Consider the following 10,506-nt stretch of genomic DNA (forward strand, 5'->3'; position numbering starts at 1 on the left):
AATGAATTAATTTTATTTTATGTTATTGTAATGAATTAGCTTGCAAGAAACGTGGAATGTAAAGCTACACTAACCCGCGACTGATATTGGACTTTGTTAAATGATTTGGTAGCGTAATGCTACACAGTTTTACCTGTTTAAAACAGTCTTATCCGAACTACCTCGGGTCACGGGTAAAACAGTCATACATTCTGTTAAATATACTTTAAAAAGTAAAAAAAACTATTACACTATTTTGGGTTTCCTTTATTCGCCAAAGAGTAATCGTGATCCATAATTACAGAACAACAGATGCTGCGCGTCTCAGATGTTGTATAACCACTTACGCATTTTCTTGTTGCCCTAGTTTCTACAACCGGAAACTGAATCTATTGCAGAGCAGCGGATATTAAGTCACTGATATGCGACAAACACAAGGTAGACAAGGGAAGGGCCTGTATTTTAAATAGGAATTTCTCTGGATTTGCACACTCTTGGGAACATTTGGGATAATGTAAGCACAAAACTGGATGAAATATATCAAACTGTGCAAGTGATTTTTGGATATTTCATAAGAAAATTCTTCCATATTGTTGCTTTAAGAGGCATCAATCATAACTGCTTAAAAATGTTAACGTTTTGAATCATGTATGTTGGACAGTTGTCTCGATTTTATTCATTATTCACTCTTCCATTAAACAATAGGAATATTGGTTAGTCTATTTATCAATCTTACATTTAAAATAAATAAACAAAATTACTGATCATTTAAGTCTAATATAAAGTAATTCAAATTCGAGAACTTATATTTGTTTGATTGCAGGAAACTCATTTTTGGGCAGGTTAAGTGTCTGGACCTACAAAAGTTGAAGATAGTTGACCAAACGGCAAATATGTGACAATGGTGTGACAACAAAAATAAGTAAAAACAATGAAGATAAATCTCTCTTACGCAATTTTATATTAAAAATGCCAATATAAATAATATATAAATAATATAAATAAAGTTTTTCTTTCTACGTTTTTGCCGTCACACCGTAGGACACATGGAGCAGTTTATTTGTAGGCCTATATTTTTTTTTACAAAACTCCAGACCTTTTAGAATCCATGTCATGTATCCCTGTGAGATGTATTTTGCTGTAGTCTACCTCAGTGTATTTGATTTGACATTCCTGTAATGTTTGCACAGGGGAGAAAAGTCTCTCTCCTCCCCATAAAGGCCTAAACTTAGTTTTTGCATTCACATGAACTGTAGATTGACTCCACAACGCTGTAAATGTTGATTTCATAATTCTTTCAAGACAGTTTTTTACTAACAATGTTTTTTCTAACTATGTCTAACTTTTAGATAACTGAAATATGGAAAATGTTGATGTCTCATACTTCCATAATTCAGATGAAAAATCAAATGCTGAGATAACATTAGACATTTTAAATTGTTCGAATTGTGCATTTTAAATCTGAGATGTAAAACCATTAACTGGAAAATGGTTCCGTTAATTAAAATTTTTAGGATCCCTTCAACGAAATTGGTCACAGGTCGGAGATTACTGTGTGGCAGAACCACAACCCAGAGTTACATATGAAACCATTTGCAAAATAGCCCTCTCAGTGATCAATGCCCTTACTATTGGCTCAAGTTATAAAATATAGATGTGTATCCTTACCCTAAAGTTGGTTGAAAGAAAAATATAAAAATCTTTTTTCAGTGCAGTTCCTTTGCTCTGTTGAAGATTTCAGTTATTTCTGCTCAGCTCTTCCCATCTGAATTGACTGTTGTACTAATTCTACGTTGATAAAATTTTAACTGTGAAAAAGGCTTCACATTTTTTACGAAGGTAAAACATTTGTTACATGAAGAATGTTCTTTATTTTGTCACAACTAATATTTTGTTATAAATTATTTATTATATGTATATTTTTTTTTATTTGACAAAATGTATTTTTATCGTGTTTTCAGAAAAAAAATCTAAACCAATTTAACTTATACTTAAAACAGGAAAAAAGTTTGCAAGTGGCTGGTAATAGTACAATTAAACTTTATTAAAAGCAAGATTTTCTTACCTCTTTGGCAGACATTTTTTCTTGTTATAAGCATTGGCATAAGCAAAAATTAAGTGATTACTTTTTTTATTTTCCCCTCAGACATCTTACAAAATCACAAATCATTTGTGTCTTAAATATCCCATTTCACCTACAGTAAGTTTTTAATTACCTCATGTTCTCACAGTACACGTAATACTTGCAAAACTAGTTGATCACGTGTACTGGTGTAATGCCCTCTTTTGAAAGGCCTTCTTGGATAACACTGTCAACAGTGTTTGTTGCCTAACACTTTAAATTTGATCTTACCTTTTGAAAATATTTCTCTTTTTGTCAACTGTTCCATTTATTTTATCTTTTTGCTTTAGATTTGACATAATTCAAAACTTTTCTCTTTGGTGTCAGACTTTATTTTAACAGTCACTGAACGCCTATGTTTTAACAGAAAGCTACAAATTGCTCATAACTAAATAAAACATGTGTGTGAGAATATGATTTGTGTGTCATGCGGTGTTGAAAATTATGCAAAATATGAATGTTATGCAAAAAATGAATGTTACACAAACACTCACATGTCACGTGCGTGGTAATGTTGTTACACAAGCAGACGCTTTGTGGCCAGGATGGCACGTGAGTTAAACACACTTTGGCTTTTTTAATGAAGTGTGACTACTGCCAGATGGCTTCTTGCCGACTACACACACATACATAAGAACTGGTCAAAGAAACAAGATATTAACATTATGCCTTTCATAACTACCTGAATGTTACAGAATAATCTTAAACCCACAGACAGAAAAAAATCAAGATTTAGTCTTAACATTTTGAGATCAGTAGGTAAACAGACTTTGGATCAGGAGAAGTTTTAAGAAATAGAGTGTTGGTCTGTGAGTCTTACGAACTTAAATTGTTTTTATGGGGCCATTGGTCGTTTTGGAGCTTTTTAGAGGCATTGCCATCTTTAATAATAATATGGGTGAACTATTTCTTGAAGAGAACCACACAGAGATCTACTTCTTTTTATAAAAAATCTGCTCATACAGCTTCCTGCTGTTTCACAACTCTTGCATAAAATTTAGATGTTAAGTCTTGCCACTTGAGGGCACTGTGAATCTAATTGCATAATTTCGTTACATGACAGACTTTTATAACATCTTTAAAATGAATCAGCGTCCGGCTTTTTAAGAGTTATGGAAGTGGGCAGCAAAGGTATTTTTTCATAAATTCATTTGATTTACTTGCATGCCATAAGTGTTTGACAAAGTGTTTTGTGAGTTTTTAAATTGATGTTTATGTATAATATATGATCGTATTTTCTATTTTGTAGAATAAAAGAAAACATCTTGAATAAAGCTTAAAGAGTGCGCCACGATTTTACAATGACATATGTTTTATATAAATAAACTATATACGAAAACAATAAAGAGTACATCAATACAGTTTTACATTTTTAAAGCATTTGCAAAAAGCTTTTATCTCTATTTGCCAGTTGAGTTAAAAATGCCATTGATCACACGTGGGGGCAACCAATCAACTTTAGACACCACCAAGGTCAAGAGTAGATTTTGACATTGGGGGGGGTCAATAAAATTGTTCTGCAGAGCCGTATTTTCACTAAAGTTTAGCGCCGTTTACTTGACTTCTTTAAACAATATATTAATTTAATAATACTTTCCATAGTTTTCTATACTGTGCTTCATTGTTGTCACTCGCTACACTGCCTATTGCTGTCTACAGCAGGATCTGTTTCCTTAGAAACACACCAGAATATACAATGAGCCACTCACTATTAACTACTGTATGTTCAACTGCATCTAGTGTGACTAAAAACTACTTTTATACGTATTTATATTTATGCCACCATTTTTTAAACTACTCTATAACTTAGTGCTTAATAGACCTCTATAACAGTGCAACCTTATTATAACTTTCATATAATGCACAATAAATAACGTTAACATGTTTTAAAAGCCTAATCGCCTCTACTTCTGGGGTACAGTTTGGCTACAGCTGCCTCTGCCACCTAATAAAATGACACAATTGGTGGTGCATGGCATCTGAACAATTCAAAGCTCTCATTTTAAACACACACTGAGAAACTATTCTGTAGATTCTCAACCTATTTATAACAGTACTGAGTTTCACAACTAACATACTATGTCATTGTTTGACCTCATCTGTGACCCTGCCTCCTCACAACATGACAGGACTGCTTCTGTCACATGAGCTGACAAAATAAAGCATTCCATATGAACACATTTAAGGCGTAGCCATTGAATGCTTATTATACAGTTGTTACTACAAATGCCATAAACAAAAGCATTTAAGAACCATTTTTCCAATAGGAAGTTTGTGAAGGGCGGACTATAATAGGTAAAGGTCTGTTCTAGCATTACTCAATGGTGTGCCGGTTGGAACACAATAAATCAGTTCCATGAAAAAGGGGGTTAATTTGACAAATTGGGCAGTACACATAACAGCTGTACACAGGCTGTTGCATAAATCTTTGTGTGGTCTACAAAGTTTAAGTGGCTTACTTTAGTTCGTTATAATTTTAAATCATGTTCATGATATACATTTTATATTGTCTAAAACATCCCTCACACACCATAACCACACTAGTTAGACAGAAAAATAATTTGGATCATAACCTAAAAATAAGCATTTTTAGCATTTAAAGGCATATGAAACAGTCGATTGTAATGATATTCAACAATATGTACTGTAGTTATCCTCATAGATGTAAATAAGAACAGACTAGCGCTGTTCCTGAATCAATATGTGACGCATCTTGTCCCGTTACTCCTTGGACTCCACTGACCACTTTGCAAGATGTATCCAGATGTACTTCCGGTATTAGTTTATATTTCTTTTTGTATAAATGTTTATTTAATACTTTAAATAGGTTGTTTGTAGATGTCACATCACTGTGTGAAGTCTAGTTGGAGTGCAGGAAGGGATTTTCTACATAGAATTCTCTATCACAAACTCAAAATGTCTATGTTTGCATTTGTGGTTATTCAAATGGATCAAATTCTGCAAGTATTGACTCAAAAACGGGGAAAAGAAGTGGCTTGTAAACATGAATATGCGATCAGGAGGAGCCAAGTTGGGTAATGGGGACTAAAGTGTCTAAAGAACGACAAGGAAACCCACATCTCTGTCAGACCTTATTAGTAAACAATTGCTTCTGTCAAAAGAGCCCTTATTACACAGAAAAAGGGAAACATCCCATGTTAAGCATTTATCCCCCATAGAAGTCCATTATAAGAAAACAGCTTCTCCCTGTGAAGAGCACCTTTCAAGCTAAAAAATAAACTGACATAAATACCAACCCTATGAGAAAACAAGACTTGTTAGAAAGTAAATAAGTGTCAGGACAAAAAGCAGTTTGATTTTAGCTAAATCCAATTTGTGTTTGTTTTTCCTAATATTTGCAGTGCACATTGTTTTGCTAGCACTAAAATGTACATACTTTTGTACACAACGTACAAAATATCTTTACATAAAACAGCACTTACTTTGAGGGCATATAATAAGCAGGCAAACTGGGATGCAGCCAGTGTTGGGCACTGTTGGGATAATTACTTATTACATATTCAATAGTGTAATTAGATTACTGTACAAAATACTTTCTACAAAAAGTATTGAATTATTTATTACTTATTACTTTCTATATCCTATATCAACCTTGTTTAGTTAAGTGATTCAAGGATAGACACAAAACTCTTTTAATTCATTCAAAAAAAGAATACAAAACTACATAAAGTAGTAATATTAATTGAAGTATTAAAAATGTGAGGAATATACACTAAAGCGCGGATTTTAAAGTGTGACTTTGAATTTGATGTCAATTCCAATATGGCACACACATATATTACACAAAATATTTAGTTTGATTACGTCAGAAGTAACTGTAATTAAATTACAGTTTAATCCCTTACTTTAGTTTATCAATGAAAAGTCACTAGTTACACCAACACTGGATGCAGTGCTAGAAATCTCAAGGCAAGTGGTAGAATACATGACATTTTTGCAAATGGTATTGTCCTCCATAAAAAAACGTAATCTATAAAATTGTGTGTAGATATGTGAAAGTAATGGAGCATTAGCAGAGTGGCTTTATTGTTTATCTAAAGAACTAATCCCACTGACATTAGTGTGCTGCTGCGCAAATTACCTTTTTTATCTCATAAAAATCTGATTAATTGCTGAAAAAATTAAACCACAGACTACAAGTTAGAACCTAAATTAACTGCAAATTACCCTATAATTGTTCACAGTGAAATAAGTAGTTCATGCTGATAAAATTTTAATATATTAATTTCTGATTTTTTTATCTCAGCTTTATTGAGTCAGCACTTCTTATATTAAGTTCTTAAAGCAAAATCATTAGGAACTACTGCTTCACTGCTTTGCATCGATTATTTATTATCCATTGACAACCTAGTTAAAACATTCACAAAAAACTACTGCTGTTGTGACCAGAACTGTTTTGGGAATTGAATGTCATGTCTAGAGCAGTATTGCATACTAAGAAATCTCAAACCTCTTTAACATTTAACATGCTGCAAGTCTTAACACCTTCTTACAACTTGTTTCACACTTTTAAACGTTATTTGCTCGAGGGGGATTCTTGAACTGCCAATCTTAGTAGATTCTTTTGTAATTTTTCTGTTGGGGGTCATTATTTCATCTCTTTAATCCAAAAAGATTCAGACAGCTGAGAAATAATATTCTTCAATATAATATGAGATTGTATACATTACATTTACATTTAGACATTTAGCAGATGCTTTTATCTAAACCGACTTACAAAGAGTTTAAGGAGCAATAGGTGCCAATTCAAAGTTACTAGTTTCAACAAAAGCTAGACCACTACCTGTTGAGAGAAAGAGAGAGGGTTAGTGTTTTTTTTCTTCTAGAAACAACATGGGTATATACAGTATGAGTATTTAATATATACTGTATTTATAAGCAAGGGAATACTTTTTTTTAGACAATTCAACAGAATCTTCATATCTGAGGATTTCTTTTTTTCCAAATAATCAATAGGTTGTTGCAAGCACGTGTTTGATGACACGCGAAGTGCCAATGGAGGGTACCAAATGATTTTCTCCGTAGGAATTCACAGTCAAAAACTCAAAAGATTATGTTTAACAACCTAAACCTTTTTTTTTTTTTTTGTAATGTAATTTATAGTATTTATTTCACTGCTTGTGGAGTCAGCTATCGAATCTCATTGTACATGTACAGTGACAATAAAAGGTATTCTATTCTATTCTATTCTATTCTAAACAACTACCAGTCAACGCAAAATTTATGTTAACCCTTACATGTAATAAACACTAGCTCTGTTAAAAGAACGAGTCCTTATTAAAAAATAAAAATCTCACGTTAAGCTTTTCTTGGCCATAAAAGTCCATAAATAGGAAACAGTTTAAAGGTGGGGTGGTTGATTTGGAAAGGCGCTAACTTTAGCCTGCTAGCACTGAAATTATAATTCCACCCTCGATTCGATTGGCCATCCAAGCCACACCTCCTTCAAACACATAATTGTATTTTGTAAATCCACGTTACAAATTAAAAACTAAATCCATTAATTTCATTAATTGCAGGAATTGTGTCCATCGTTTAAAAGCTGAACCGATTTTAGTTTGAGATTTTCCTCTTTTATGATCCAGACGTTTTGCATTTTCAAAAACGGACTTTCATTTTTTTTGATTTACGTCAGTTCCGCAGGAAAGTTTGATTGTTGCAGATTGTCCGCCATTCTCCCTACATTGACACAGCAGACGTGAGCGTGCTGCGGCAGTGGTGTGTATGATGTCTGCGGCAACAAAATTGTGTATGACCACTATACTTTTTGATTGCTTTCAGGATGTAAAGAGATTTCCAACCAACATGACAAAAAAAATTCTGGACAGGATCACCCAACATGCCTTTAACGTACCGAATCAACAATCACGAAAAACTGAAAAGTTATTTATTATGTATTATATACAGTGTATAGATAGAGATGGCGCGGATTTTACCTTACCAGTTTGAGCCCGAATCTAAAGGAAGAAACATCCGAAGACGGTAGTAGATAATAGATAGATGATAATAGATTGAACACTTTAATTAGCCGAGTTCATAGATAGATTAACAAACTGTAAAACCCTAGAAATAACGGTATATGTTAACGTTAGCGTTATATGCATTAGCTAAACACAGACATAAGGTACACAAATATTTCTTGAAGTTAGGACAAAATAATAGTCACACTTACAGGTTGTAATTCGTTTAAAATATCTTGCAGTGAACGCGCCAAGCTTATTAAAGCAATCTTTGGTGTAATGACGTGCGCACAGTAAAACTCTGGGGTTTTACTCCTCTGGTGTCATTTGAAAATGAATTGTAACCATTGTTTTCTCAGAAGTTCTTCCTTCGGTAGTTTAAATAAGACAGACTTAGTTTCACTACGTAGAACACAGGTTCTAGACATTTTGGACACGCATCATGAACAAGCGACAGTATTTTGGGGAGGAGAGTCTGCAGCAAGTTTTGTCAGTCCCAGCTACATGTAGGCGGGGACTATTTCTAGTGTCGTAGATACGCGGAGGTTAGAGGATTAGGACTCGGAATAGGTCACGTCTCATTTGCGTGATTCAGAGTCGAAAAAACACTTTTATCTCCGTTTCTCAGTCAATTCTCGTATGTTCCACTTTCATGTACATCAATTTTTGCTGAACAATGTAAACACCTTGTGGTTTATGGTTTGATCGATTTGAACGCCATAGCATTTTGATTTTGTGATAGTGAATTCCTATGGAGAAAATCACTTGCTGCCGTCCATCTGCACCTCACGCAATGCCGTGACAACATGTGCACATCTTCGTCATTTGTAAAAAGTGGACAAGCTCTGTGTTAGTACATTGTACAATACAATTATCTCACCACTTCCTTTTTGTTTTTTTGTATTTCATGTACTAAAATTATTGAAGTCTTTTTGTGATTTAAATAGCACATTTACTTCAATTTACCGAAGAAAATAATAGATTGTACTAAAGTCCTTTTGAAGAGACACAACAGTGCGTCATATGACTACTGGGGACGCCACCGTTCAATTCATTCTTAAGAACTTGTGCAGCTTGTCAGATGCGATTGGTTCTACATCACCACGTGATGTGTATGACGGCGGATGTAGGAGGCTATACAAGACAAGTAGAAACATAGTAGCGTTAGCTTCTGCTCTACAGCAAGCACCCTGTGTTGAAGTGTCTGTCTTGTGTGTCTATGTCTGTTTGGTCAGGTTTGCATTTTGCTAGTGATGCGACAAAGTTGTTCAACTTCATGCAAATTCTGAGAAACTTTCGGGATCTTCAACAAATGGGAGAAAAGTAGTGGAGCTCACGTCATCAATGTCTCATCAGTTACTGCAGTGTTTGTTTATATCAGTTTTTTAGGACAACCATAGCTAGGATCCCTTCTAATAACCTCATAGCAAGAGACTGGCAGTGTACACGCTCAGTAAGAGTGAAAAGATGGTTACTTTTTGGCCTGTTGCACATGAGAACCCAGCAATGGTGACTCAGAACTTGACTGATGAGTCCCTCACAGGTTTGGGAGCCTATGTATGTCTATGGACAGGTCATCATTTTTCATGGCACATAAATTACCTGGAGAGGCTGTTTCTTCTCCCAGTTCTCAGAACACTAACATGTTCTTACACAAACAGAAAATACATGTATGTCTGTAAGGGTTGTCTTATGAAAATCATCTAGGAGGCCTGAGATTGCACCCACTTTGGAACCAGGGCATCAGGTTCTTTTGTGGTCTTAGAACAAGGTCTTATCTCTAAGGGCAACGCATATTCTTGGAGATCAGAATATGGGCGAAAGTTCAGCCCCGACTGGAGCAGTTGAAGCTGTAGGTGTGGCCCCTGAGGGGGACCAACTTCTAAGGGTGGGTCAACTGAGTTTCTGTTACGCACGATTTCTTCGTGATACCCTGAGAATGAGGCCTGCTGTTCAGGTTAGGATTTGGCTGTGGTTTTGGAAGAGCTTTCCTAGCACGCCTTGGACCCAAGGGGTATGGCTTCTTCTAATGCCCTGACACAGGGGGAAATCTCTTCTTTTCATTTCTTTGTGATGCAGCACTCTTGATATTTGCTTTAATTTTCACTTTAACACAGGTACTTATCAGTATAGAGCAGTGGGTATTTTCTCCCCCATAGTATCCTACCACAGTGTGTTAAGTTTGATTCTAAATTGAACAAAAATTCCAAATTTGTCAAATTCCATGCCAACTATTTTTATCATAAGGCACTATGAACATATTTGGAGACTGGAGGCATTGTGAATCTTTGACCTCCAGTATCCTTAGAAGGTTTGGCTCTCATTCAAACCCACCGAAAATATGTTGAAGTACTCTGAATAGAGAAATATTTTAAAAGGAAGCATTTAAACCACAATTTCGGTAGACCAGCATTCCATTTCTCT

The sequence above is a fragment of the Triplophysa dalaica genome, chromosome 13 (assembly GCF_015846415.1).
Source record: "Triplophysa dalaica isolate WHDGS20190420 chromosome 13, ASM1584641v1, whole genome shotgun sequence".
Lineage (NCBI taxonomy): Eukaryota > Metazoa > Chordata > Actinopteri > Cypriniformes > Nemacheilidae > Triplophysa > Triplophysa dalaica.